This window comes from Dipodomys spectabilis, unplaced genomic scaffold, assembly GCF_019054845.1.
Source record: "Dipodomys spectabilis isolate Male_0828 unplaced genomic scaffold, ASM1905484v1 ptg000054l, whole genome shotgun sequence".
Taxonomy (NCBI): Eukaryota; Metazoa; Chordata; class Mammalia; order Rodentia; family Heteromyidae; genus Dipodomys; species Dipodomys spectabilis.
The window spans coordinates 42,001,180-42,013,518 of record NW_024870731.1 but is presented as its reverse complement, the minus strand read 5'-3'; the positions used below and the strand labels follow the sequence as shown (position 1 = coordinate 42,013,518).

Genomic DNA, 12,339 nt, shown 5'->3' with positions numbered 1-12,339 from the left:
GCAAGGCAAGCGCTCTACCACTGAGCCACCTTCCCAGCCCTACTCTGATTTTCTTTGAGTTAGTGTTTGTTTTTAATCTGACCCAGTGGATACTTTGATCCTCCTATTTATACTTTCCACTGAGATGACACATGTGTACCACAAACACCCAACTTCTTCTGTTGAGATGGGGGTCTCATAAACCTTTTTTTTTTTTTTTGAGACTGGCTTAGAAGTGTGATCTTCCTGATTGTTGCATCCCCAGTAGCTAGTTTTATAAGTATGTGGTGTCAGACTCTTCATTTCTTTCTTTTTGTCAGTCACGGGGCTTGAACTCAGGGCCTGGGCACTGTCCAGAGCTTTTGTGCTCTACCATTTTGAGCCACAGTTCTGCTTCTGGTTGTCAGTGGTTTATTGGAGATAAGAGTCTCATGGACTTCCCTGCCTGGGCTGGCTTTGAATTGCGATCCTCAGATCTCAGCCTCCTGAGTACCTAGGATGACAGGCCTGAGCCACCAGGCGCCCGGCTCTTCATTTTTAAGGCTACTGATGGATTATTTTGCTGCATGTGACCTTTTGGAACCTACTTTTGTCATTTAGGTGTCCAGATTTGCCCGTGCTGCCGTGGATCACTCTGAGTTCTCAAAGACTGAGTCTTGACTTCCACTGTTCTGGTTCCCATCCTCCTCTTTCCTCCCTTCTCTCTCTCCCTCTTTCTCTCTCTTTTTTTCATCAGTCATGAGGCCTGGGCGCTGTCCCTCAGCTCTTCAAGGTGAGCATCCTAGCACTTGAGCCACAGCACCACTTCTGGTTTTCTGGTGGTTCATTGGAGATAAGAGTCTCAGGGGCTTTCCTGCCCAGGTTGGCTTTGAACAGCAATCCTCAGATCTCAGCCTCCTGAGTAGCTAGGATGACAGGTGTGAGCCACCAGCTGAGGCTTCCTCCTGTAGCTTTCTAGCAAACCATTTTTATGGTGATTTTCCTTTGGCCCTCCTTCATACCACTAACAGCCAGAATAAAACAATCTTAGGGTGTTCATGCCTGCAGACCCTAAGCCACACTTGTGCTGATGTAAGGCAAGGCGATTCTTCCTGGCTGAAGTCTGAGCAGTCACGTTCGGTTAGGATGACCCTTGGTTCCCATGATTTATCTGCAGAGTTCAGATCCCATGAGCAGCGATGGATGAGAAAGCTGCTTTCCAGCCCCACTGACCCCAGATGGAAATAATCTGGCAGGGAGCAGATGGTAATGTTGTCATAAAGATCCAGTGAGATAATGCTATCTGGGCGCACTTTGTAAACCCTAGGCCATTTTTATGAATGTGTGATTGTATTCTTTTTGTTATTGCTGTTCATCTGCATGATGAAGGCAAATCCCTCTGTCATTAAGGTGAGCCTCTGTTTATACAATGTCCAGCAGGCCTGCAATGTGACTGGTCTATGAACACCTGTCTCTTCTGTAGCTTTTGCAATGGCTCTTCAAAGGAAGAGGCTTGATCTCTCTCTTTTTCTCTGTAGGTCTTGAAGCTTAAACTCTGGGCCTAGGTGCTGTCCTTGAGCTCCTTTAGGGCTAATGCACTATCACCACTACCAATTGAGCCACACAGCACCACTTCTGGCTTTTTCTGTGACTTAATTGGAGATAAGAGTCTCACAGACTTTCCTGCCCGGGCTGGGGGCTGGCTTCCAACTCGATCCTTAGATCTCAGCCTCCTGAGCAGCTAGGATTACAGGTGTGAGCCAGGCATGATCTGTCTCATAGACTGGATAACCTGCCCAAAGTTCTACAATGACTGGAGTTGGAGCGATTTGAATCCAGGTTTGTCTAAACCTAGACCCCTGTGTTTCAATTCAGTGGACCCTGTCCAAATTTGACAGGATAAAAATCTCTGACTTATGAACCTTCTCTGAATTCCCTGTCCTACAACAGTCTAAAGAAAAAAAAGCATTAGAAAGACTTGGAGCCTTCCCAGCCCAGGCCGGGAGTTTTCAGAGGAGCCGGGAAACGGAGGCGGGTAGTTAAATTGTCACGTGGATAGTCACACCTGTGGGGGGGTCCTGTGCGGACCCTCGGGAGGACAGAGCGCCCCAAAGGGGCCACCAGACCCGGTCCCGCTTATCTGACAGCGCTGGGATCGGGAAGATCCGGGGAGATCCCGGCACAGGTGGGAGAGCAGCGCGCAGGCTGACGAGCCAGCATGTCTTCCCAGAGCTCAAGGAAGCCGGCGCTGGCTTCGTGGTCCCATTCCGGCTCGCCCCAGCCCGGCCGGGGAAAGCCCTTCAAGCAGGGAGGGGCTCCCCCCCACCCCCCGAGCCAGGGGTTCGAGGTCAGCCTGACGCGCGTGGCGGCCGGGTGCGCTAAAGCAAAGGTGGTGTTGGCTGTGGCCGCGGGAGAAAGACCACGGCGGGGGGCGGCGCCGCCGGGGACGGGGCGCACGGCATCCCGCAATCGCCGGGAGGGTCACCCGCCCGCGCCGGGGGGAAGCGGGCGCCCGCCCCGCCCCTGCCCGCCCCGCGCCCTCCTCCCGCCCTCCCTCGTTGACTGGGACTTCCTCCTCCTCCCCCTCCTCCTCCCCCCGGAGCGGGCGCGGGCGGGGAGGCCGGTGCGGCGCCGGCTGCGCGGTGTGCCGGGTGCCGAGTGAGTGCCCCGCGCGCAGTGCTCCGCGTGCGTGCGTGCGCGCGCGGGCTGCCATGGGAAGGCTCCGGGCCGCGTCCGAGCGCCCCCAGCCGCCGCGGCCCCGCTGACCCCGGGCGGCCCTGGGCGCACACCTCCGGAGCCGCGCGAGCGGGACCCTCAGGTGCGTGCGAGGCCGCGGGGGGGGGGGCGGCGCCCGGTGGAGCCGCGGAGGCGGCGGCGGGCGGACCCCGGGGCGCTGCGGCGCCCTGCGGCAGGGGCCGCCGGCTCGGACGCCCCGGCGCCGGGGAAGGGGCCGCGCCTGGCCGGCCCCGGAGCACGCTCCGACTGTGGTGTGCGTCCCGGAGACTCGGCCGGCGCGCCGGGTCCCGGAGCGCGTCCCCCGCCGGCGCGCGTGGCCGGGCCGGGCCGGGGTCGGAGCGCGGGCGGCGGGGCGGCGGAGGACGCGCGGCTCCGGGGCGCACGAGGCCCCGCCCTGCTCACCTGGGCCCGGCCCCACCTGCCGGGCGCGAGGGGCGTGGCCTGGCGGCTCCGGCGGACCCCGGGTGAGCTCGGGCGGCGGCTCATTCCTGGGATTCCTGGCGCTCCGGTCCTCGGCGGGGCCTGCCCGGCGCGTGTGAGGGGCGGCCGGTGCGGGAGCGCGCCGAGCGTCCGCGCGCCCCGAGTGCGCGCCGCCCCCCGCCGTCCCTCGCGGGGGCCCCGGCCGGCCCGAGGCGGGCGAGGCGGCCCGGAGCCGCCCGGCGGTGAGTGCGGGGACAGCCGGCCGCGCCGGGGGGAGCCCAGGGGCCCGGGGCGGGACGGGCGCCGTCCTGCAGTAGGGGTGTTCTTGCCCCCGGCCGGACTTGGGGGCGGAAGAGCGTGGGATTGGCGGGCGGCTCACCTCGGGCCGGGGTTCCGGGCGGGAAGGGGGGGCTCCGGGCCCGGTGGAGGGGTCCGGGTTGGTGTGGCAAGGCGTCCCGGGGATCGCGCGCCCCGCATCGGCTGGGTCCTGGCCGGCGGCGAGCGCCGCTGCGTGCGGTTCGGCGCGGGGCCGCGCGGGGACGGCTGGGCTTGGGAAGGGGCCGCGGCTCCGACCTCCCGCAGACTTCCCGCCCCGGCCGCACGCCCCGTCGCGCTCTTCCTGCCCGGGGCCAGGCCTCGCCCGGGCCTTGGCCGTTCTGTGGTCCCGCCGGGAGGGGACGTCGGGGGGTCCCCGGCCGGGTCCCCGGGCGCGCCGGCCGCCAGCTTCGCCCTAGCGGGCGCCGAGCCCCGCCCGCGGGAGACGATGAAAAAGACGTCGCGTGGCTTTGATCCGGGCGCGGGCCGGGCTAATGGGAACCGGGCTGTCACCGCCCCGGGACCGGGGCCTGCTCTGCAGACCGGGAAGGCGGCTCCGGGCCCCGAAAACGGACAGGCCGCGGCGAGTGGCGCGGTTCGGATCCGGAGGCCGGGCAGCGGGCGGGGCTCCTGCTCCCCGTTACCCGCCCCTCGCCCCTCGCCGCCCGCTGGGGAGCTGAGGTGGATTTGGAGACGACGCCCTCCTCCCACCCCCGGGCAGCTTCGTGTGTGCCAGGGTTGAAAGGCGCCCTGCCCGCGGGGAAGGCGGCGCGCCCCACCACGGACCCCTCCACGCGCCCCGCCACGGGCCCCTCCACGCGCCCCGCCACGGGCCCCTCCACGCGCCCCTTCACGCGCCTCTCCACGGACCCCTCCACGCGCCTCTCCACGGACCCCTCCACGCGCCTCTCCACGGACCCCTCCACGCGCCCCTCCACGCGCCTCTCCACCGACCCCTCCCCGCGCCCCTCCACGCGCCCCTCCACGGACCCCTCCACGCGCCCCTCCACGGACCCCTCCACGCGCCCCTCCACGCGCCTCGCCACGGGCCCCTCCACGCGCCCCTCCATGGACCCCTCCACGCGCCTCTCCACGGACCCCTCCCCGCGCCCCTCCACCGACCCCTCCCCGCGCCCCTCCACCGACCCCTCCCCGCGCCCCTCCACCGACCCCTCCACGGACCCCTCCACGCGCCTGGTGACCGGCTGCCTTCGAACTTGGGCCGCCCGGCCCTTGCGCAGCTTTTCTGTCCGTTCCCCCCACCCCCCTCCACTCTGGGCAGCAGCCGCGGCCTCACTGGGAAGGGAGCGCCGGCTAATTTTATGTTGACCAAAAACACAATACAGTTAAGAAGACAATTCCTGCTATAAATACCCCGCGGCCTGGCATTCCCGAGCCGGTGCGCGGTGGACGCCCGGCCGCGCCCTCCTGGAGATTTAATAAGTTTGAGTTCCAAGTCCACTTCCTGGCGTGCTTTTTAATTAGCCAGAGTTGTACCTAACTCTGCACGCGGGGCACCGTCCCGGAGCCCAGGAATTAGGGGACAAGATGCCTTGGAAGTGTTGGCTGTGAGGGAATTTATGACAGAAGGGCTCCAAGGTTTGGAAATGTTTCATAAACTTAATTCTTGGCACCCTGGCTGATTTAGAATGTCGTTTACTTTCTGATTTCACTACTCTGTGTGTGTGTGTGTGTGTGTGTGTGTGTGTGTGTGTGTGTGTGTGCATGTGCATGTGTGCCTGGCTGATTTAGAATGTCGTTTACTTTCTGATTTCACTAGTGTGTGTGTGTGTGCCTGGCTGATTTAGAATGTCGTTTACTTTCTGATTTCACTAGTGTGTGTGTGTGTGTGTGTGTGCCTGGCTGATTTAGAATGTCGTTTACTTTCTGATTTCACTACTGTGTGTGTGTGTGTATACGTGTACACACACTCCTACTGGGGCTTGAACTTAGGGCTGGCACTGTTCCCTTATTAGCTCTTTATGTTCAAGGCTGGTGTGCTGTCACTTGGGCCGCAGCTCCACTTCCGACTTTTTTGGTAGTTAACTGGAGAGAAGAGTCTCATGGACTTTCCTTCCTGGATTGCGATTGTTTGTGCCACGATTCTCAGATCTCAGCCTCCTGAGGAGCAAAGATCACAGGTGTGAGCCACTGGTCTTCAGCTGATTTCAACTCTTCTTATGAACCTAACTTACGAAAGTAAAGCTTTTCCCTTTTAAATGTTCCTTCATGAAAATTCTTTTAAATTAACTCCTGATAGAGTCGGTTTTGTTAATTACCTGTGTGACTGCCAAAACAAACCCAGATTTTACTTTCTCTTTACAAGTATCTTTTCCCTCTAGAATCAGTGTGCAGTTCATAGTTTTTCCTTTAATAAAATAGTGAGAATAAATAGTAAAAAGTGTTTGGCAACACTGAATATAACTAATAAAGTGATTTCAAGTTCAGGAGATAAGAGTCAAACAAATTGAAAATTTAGGACATTGTGGTGTTTTTTTATTTTTTATTTTGTCAGTCATGGGGTTTGAACTCTGGGCCTGGGTGCTACCCTTCAGCTCAAGCTAGCACTCTACCACTTGAGTCACAGCACCCCTTCTGGCTTCTTCTGCTTATGTGGTGCTGAGGAATCGAACCCAGGGCCTCATGCATGCAAGGCAAGCACTCTACCACTGAGCCACCTTCCCAGCCCTTGCGGTGGTTTTTGACATACCAGTTTCTTGCCTCATTAAGAGGTGCTGTTTACAGGTAAAAGATTCTGGTGAGCCAGGTGCAGGCTGGCTTCAACTAACCACCAAAAAGCTGGAAGTGGAGCTGTGGTTCAAGTAGTAGAGCACCAGTTGTGGGAGTTGAGCAGAAGGGGGAGTGCTGGAGGGCAATCAGGCGCCTCCCTAGCCCTGCATGGGCTTTCCGCGGGAAGAAGGGACTGCATCACCAGATCTGGATGGTACTGTATGGTAGGAAGGCATACAGGAGGCGCTAAAACTAAGAAAACATCACCACCACCATTTCTTGTCTGGGATACAGTAGAATAGTTCTTTGGCAAAGGACCAAAGCCTTCTCGAATGTACTTTTTTTTTTTTGTGGATCGAATGTACTTTTTGAATCTCGTGCATCATGTCTGGGTAATTAGATTCATATTTCCATTATTCATATTTATCAACTTGGTAAAATTCATTTGCAACGCCAGGAACAGTCATTGCAGTGCTTGGGGGGGCGTGTCTTAGTGTATAAGTGTGTGTGTGTGTGTGTGTGTGTGTGTGTGTCTGTCTGTCTATCCATACAGGACATTGTTCTGCCTCCAATGTGTAAATGGATGTGCTTTGGGGGGGGGGATGGTGTCTCTTTAGTACCTTTCTTTCTTTTGTAGTTTTACCTTTTTTTTCTTTTTTCTGTCCATCGTGGGGCTTGAATCAAGGGCTAGCACTCTGTCACTTTGAGCCATAGCACCACTTCTGGTTTTCTGGAGGTAAAGAGTCTCACAGACTTTCCTGCCTGGGCTGGCTTCGAACTGCAATCATCCCCAAAGTTCAGCCTCTTGAGTAGCTAGGATTATTGGTGCCTGACCCAGTTTTACTCTTGGGCCATTTTGCGGTTTCAGATTGCCTCAGGTGTCGGTGTTGTTCTGAAGTGCTGGTGTTGTTTAGCCAAGAGTGCTGTGTTGTGCCCTGCAGAGATGAGCGTCTTCGCTTTCCCTGAGATTTGTCAGGTCTGGGTTCCAGGGCTGTGGGCCCCTGATTTCAGTATTGGTGAATTAACAATAGATATTCAATCAGGTGCCTGTGAACAGAAACACGTGCACAACAAGGCTGTGCATTCATCAGCTGGCAACACTGAGACCCAGAAGGGGTGAAGGGACCAAATTCACGGTTGATGGATGCTTCGTAGAGCATGCCTGGCTGTGTGGTGAGTGTGGAGGATGCGGGGTCACAGGAGGCAGTGACTGGCGTGAGCCAGTGATGCAGGGCAGGCGTTAGACTGGCCGTAATGGGTGCAGAGCTGAGCTGTTGCCGCTCTGGGGAGTTGGACTGGGGCTGCCATGGGAACTCTTCAGCTGGACCTATGCTGCGATCCCTGAGTCTGGGGAGCTTTGGCCCTTGTGATGGTTCCATCGCGCTGGGCAGGGATCAGGATGCCTGGCGCCGGCCGGAACCACTCTGGGAACGCACTAGGGTACTCCCCACTTTTTTTTTTTCCTGTCAGCTGTGGGGCTTGAACTCAGGGCCGGGGCGCTGTCCCTGAGCTTTTTCACTCAAGGTGAGTGCTCTTTCACTTCAAGCCACAGTGCAGCAGCTTCTGGTTTTCTGGTGGTTTATTGGAGATAAGAGTCTCACGGACTTTCCTGCCCGGGCTGGCTTTGAATCAGTATCCTCAGCCTCCTGAGTAGCTAGGATGACAGGCGTGAGCCACCAACCAGAGCCTGGCTTATTATTTTTTAAAATTTTTGTTGGGGCTGGGAAGGTGGCTCAGTGGTAGAGCGCTTGCCTTGCATGCATGAGGCCCTGGGTTCGATTCCTCAGCACCACATAAGCAAAAAGAAAAAAGCCGGAAGTGGTGCTGTGGCTCAAGTGGTAGAGCACTAGCCTTGAGCTGAAGAGCTGAGGGACAGCGCCCAGGCCCAGAGTTCAGGCCCCATGACCTGACCCCCCCCCCCCCCAAAAAAAAAAAAAAAAAAAGGAAAAGAAAACCTCTTCTATTTCCTGGCCAGTTCATTTTTCATCTGTAGAGCAGTAACCATCTTATTGGCCCTTTGATCTAACTTACAGTTTGTTTGTGACAATTCAGTCAGTTCACTGACAATTGTTTCCAACAGTATGAGCTTCTGCCTGGCACTGGTGGCCCAAGCCTGTCTTCCTAGCCACTCAGGAGGCTGAGAGCTGAGGATTGCGGTTCAAAGCCAGCCTGGACAGAAAAGTCCATGAGACTACACTGTCCAATAAACTACTCAGAAAAAGCTGGAAGTGGCGCTGTGGCTCAAGTGGTAGAGTGTTAGCCTTGAGCTGAAGAGCTGAGGGACAGCGTCCAGGCCCTGAGTTCAAACCCCAGGACTGGCAAAAAAAAAAAAAAATCTCATGGACTTACCTGTCCCTAATGACTTGGAACCTCTGAGTAGGATTACAGGCGTGAGCCATCAGTGCCCGATTTATAATCACTTTTTATACTAATTTTTTGAGGCCCTGTCACTATGCAGCACAAGTTGGCCTAGAATTCTTTCCTTCTTTCTTTCTTTTTCTCAAGCCTATTGCTGTTCCACTTGGCCACACCTGCACTACCCTTTCCTAGAACTCCAATCTCCTGCCTCCACCTGAGAGCTGGGATTCAGTGTGTGTGCTGCCCTGCCCAGCTCAATGATGTTCTGTGGGGAGGGAGCCATACTGACCTCAGGGCCTCACGGTGGCTGGCAAATGCCCAAATAGTGACCCTCACACCTCGAGAGCCAGCCCACTCCTGTCTCCCAGCACCTGTGAGGGAAGAGGTGCTCCTTGTCTCCATTTTACAGGTGGGGCAGAGGAAATTTCCCAAGACCACGAAGTTAGAAGGTGTCCACCCCTTGCGTCAAACTCACGGCAGTCGGTGGAGATAATCATCCCACAAACCCAGAGGCCTTTAGCATCTGCTCCTATCAGTAGCCGGGAAGCCTTCAGGCCTGCTATCAGTACAGCGCAGGATCCAGCAGACCTTTTGTTTTTATCACTGTTATCTCCCAAGTCTTATTTGCTTAGTTCTTTTGGGCGGACAGCACCGGTCCCTGCCCCCTGCCCCCTGCTGCCACCTGGGCTATTGTTCTGTGGCTTTTGTTCTCGTCTCACACCTGCTTCCTACTGGGAAGCCTCCAGAAACTTCTGGCCTCACCCCTTGGGACAAGTCTTCCTAAGCAGAAGTCTGCACCCGGGTGCACCTGTCAGGTCCTTCAGCTCTCCTCAGCCTCTCCTCTCTGCCCCTACTACTGCGGCTCCTTCCGCCTCCTAACAAGGGTTCCCAGTTTCCGTCTGTGTGGGCTGGGGCTCCATTCCCAGAGCTCCTGCCTGTCCCCCTGCCCTTGCTTAACCCAGCATGACCGTGCTGGGAGAGGAGCTGGCAACGTTCAGTGTGATCCCGATGGAAGGCGGAAGGCGGGTCAGAGAAGGTGGGGGGAGAGACGGGACTGGCTGGGGGAGGGGCTTAGGAACCGTGGTTTTGTTTGGCTTTTGGAGATGGTCTGGCTAGGCTGCCCTTGAACATGTGTCTTCATGTCTTAGCCTCCCAAGCGCTGGCATTAACATGGGCCACTGTTCTTTGTGGAATAAAACCTTTGAAGTGTCTTCTGGGAGCATCACAGGTCTTTTTGCTGTCAGGGAACTCTCTTTCATGACAGCACACAAAGTTTAATTTTTTTTTTTTTGTTGGCCGTGGGGCTTGAACTGTGAGGCTAGTGCTCTACCACTTGAGCCACAGCACCACTTCTGGCTTTTTTCTTTTTGCTTATGTGGTGCTGAGGAATTGAACCCAGGGCCTCATGCATGCAAGGCAAGCGCTCTACCACTTGAGCCACAGAGTCACTTCCGGTTTTTTTAGTGGTTTATTGGAGATAAGAGTCTCTCGGGCTTTCCTGCCCGAGCTGGCTTTGAACCGTGATCCTCAGATCTCAGCCTTCTGAGTAGCTAGGATGACAGATGTGAGCCACCAGTGCCCGGCTCACACTGTTTAATTTTAAGATAAACTTTTTTCCCCTGTGGTGGTGCTGGGGGTGTAACCAGGACCTGTGCATGCTAGCAAGTGCCCCTCTCTGGTGATGCCTTGAGTCTTCCCTCTCCTCTGTGTCTGGCCTATTTCTATTTGTCCTGTGTTTTTGAGTATCCTTGAGATTACTGACTACCTCCACCTCCTTTGCCTTCAGCCTCCACTGCATTTTCTTAGCTAAACCCAGTGATTGTTGGCTTTATTACAGATTGCAGTTACATGGCTGGTGCTTTACAGCTGGGCCTTAACAAACACGTCTGCTCTCGTCTGTCCACTTTGAGCCGAAGGTGCTTGGGAAGGGGGTGTAGACGCCACCATGCCTGAATCAGCAGAGTTCACCAGTCTTCTGTGCTACAGTCACACTTTGATGCTTTGCTTCTGTGAACAATTTGCCTAATTTATGGCATATGTTAAGCTCTTTCCTTGTTTTATATTTTTTGTGTTTGATTTTTGGGTCTTAAGCTCAGGGCCTGGGGCACTGTCCCTGAGCTCTGGTGTGAAGGCCAACACTCGAGCCATAGCTCCACTTCTCACTTTTGTGGTGGGTTTGTGGTGGTTCATTGGAGGTAAGTGTCTCATGGAGTTTTCTGGCTTTGAACTGTGATCCTCAGATCTTGACATCCTGAGTAGCTAGGATTCCAGGCGTGAAGCACTGGCACCCAGCTAGGTTCAGAGTTTTGAAAAATTTTTGTCCTTGGGCTTCATAAGAACTGTGGGCCAAGCATGGTATATAGTGTTTGTGTCAGTAATGACTCACTAGAAATCCTGACTCTGAACCCTGGTCTTGCCTGCATAGGAAATTGGTTTGGGTGACAAGGCACAATTCCTGTGAGCTCAGCAAAGCTTTCCTGCCAGCCAGTTCTGGACCTGGCTGCGTTCTTACATCAGGAGCTGTCATTTTCAGTTTCACAGAGAATAATTTTGAGTCAAGCTCTTGCCCTGTAGTCCAAGCTGCCCTTGACTGGAAGTGCTCCTGCCTCGACCTCCCTGGTTTTGGGATTACAGGCGCCCCGCCATGCCTGGCTTTTCTCATCCCTCGGTTGTTACTCGTCCCCTTCTTTCTGGTTAAGAAGATCATTTTTCCTTCGGGTTTGCTGCTGCTGTGTTCCCCACACCCCGCCATCTTTGACTCTGCACCCGCGTGGACGGTGTTCCCACCTTCTCTTTTCTCTGCGCACCCTCGTCGCCCTCTGAGCCGGCGCCTGTGTCTCTAGCGCCGTCATTCCGCCAGGCCACGCTTCCCAGCTCTGCTTTGCTCTCTGCGATGCTGCCAGGATGATTTGACCATGTGGACCAACCAGTTACTTCTCTGCTCAGAGATTTCCGTGGCTCCTTCATGCATGTGAAAGCGAGCCCACGCCTGCCCTGGTCCCTTTCCTCCTGTCCTAACTTTGGGAATTGTATGTGTGTGCCTGAGTGCGTGTGTGCGTGCACCAATACGGGGGCTTGAATTCAGGGCCCTGGGCGCTGTCCCTTAGCTTTTTTGCTCAAGACTGGCACTTTACCATTTGAGACACAGTTCTACTTCTTTTTGGTGGAAAATTTGGTGGCTGAGTAGCTAGGGTTACAGGTGTGAGCCACCAGCTCCTGGTGTCCTCCAACTTTAGATCACTTACATTTTTGGCTTTTGTAGTTATGCTGTAATCTAAGGAAACAGAGTTAAAAATGCAGTCATATTAAACAACATGGTGTTGTGGGCGGGTGGCGTAGCGCCCAGGAAAGCCCTCGCTCGGCAGACAAGGCAGAATCATTGTCACAGTAGGAGTGGACCGCTTCCTGCCTTCCTGCCTGATGCCGCACTCCTCATCAGTGCTGGGTTCTGAGGGTAGCACAGAGAAGTCTAGAGGCTCCTTGGACTGCAGATGCCTTTGAACTGGCCTGTAAAATTCCTGCAGCTCCTCACAGCTCACCGCTGTGGGCTGGGCCGCACCTGCCCAGTCTTCCCAGGCCCTCTCGTGCTCCAGCCCCCAGGGCGACCCCGGAGGAGCTGGGAGACCCGACAGGCCCGGTCAGAGTGTTTCTGTGATAGCTAGTAAATACACCTCAGCAGTCTCAGCCTGATGTGACCTTTCTCTCATAGAGGACCTTTGTTTCCCAAGCTGGTGTTTATGGAGGATTCCTGCACAGAAACAATTAAATACACACAAATAACGCGTGGATAGACGCATTCCCCCTTCTTTTTGTTCTGACGTG

The 12,339-nt window shown here is 55.8% G+C and overlaps 1 protein-coding gene across 1 annotated transcript in view; it reads left to right on the top strand.

The window, feature by feature from the left end:
• Positions 1-2,757: 2,757 nt before the first annotated feature.
• Positions 2,758-12,339, top strand: part of Vgll4 (vestigial like family member 4) — an 88,765-nt gene continuing 79,183 nt past the window's right edge. The window contains exon 1 of the mRNA XM_042679889.1: positions 2,758-2,776. The gene's annotated coding sequence lies outside the window, so the exon portion shown is untranslated. The remainder of the gene's footprint in view (positions 2,777-12,339) is intronic.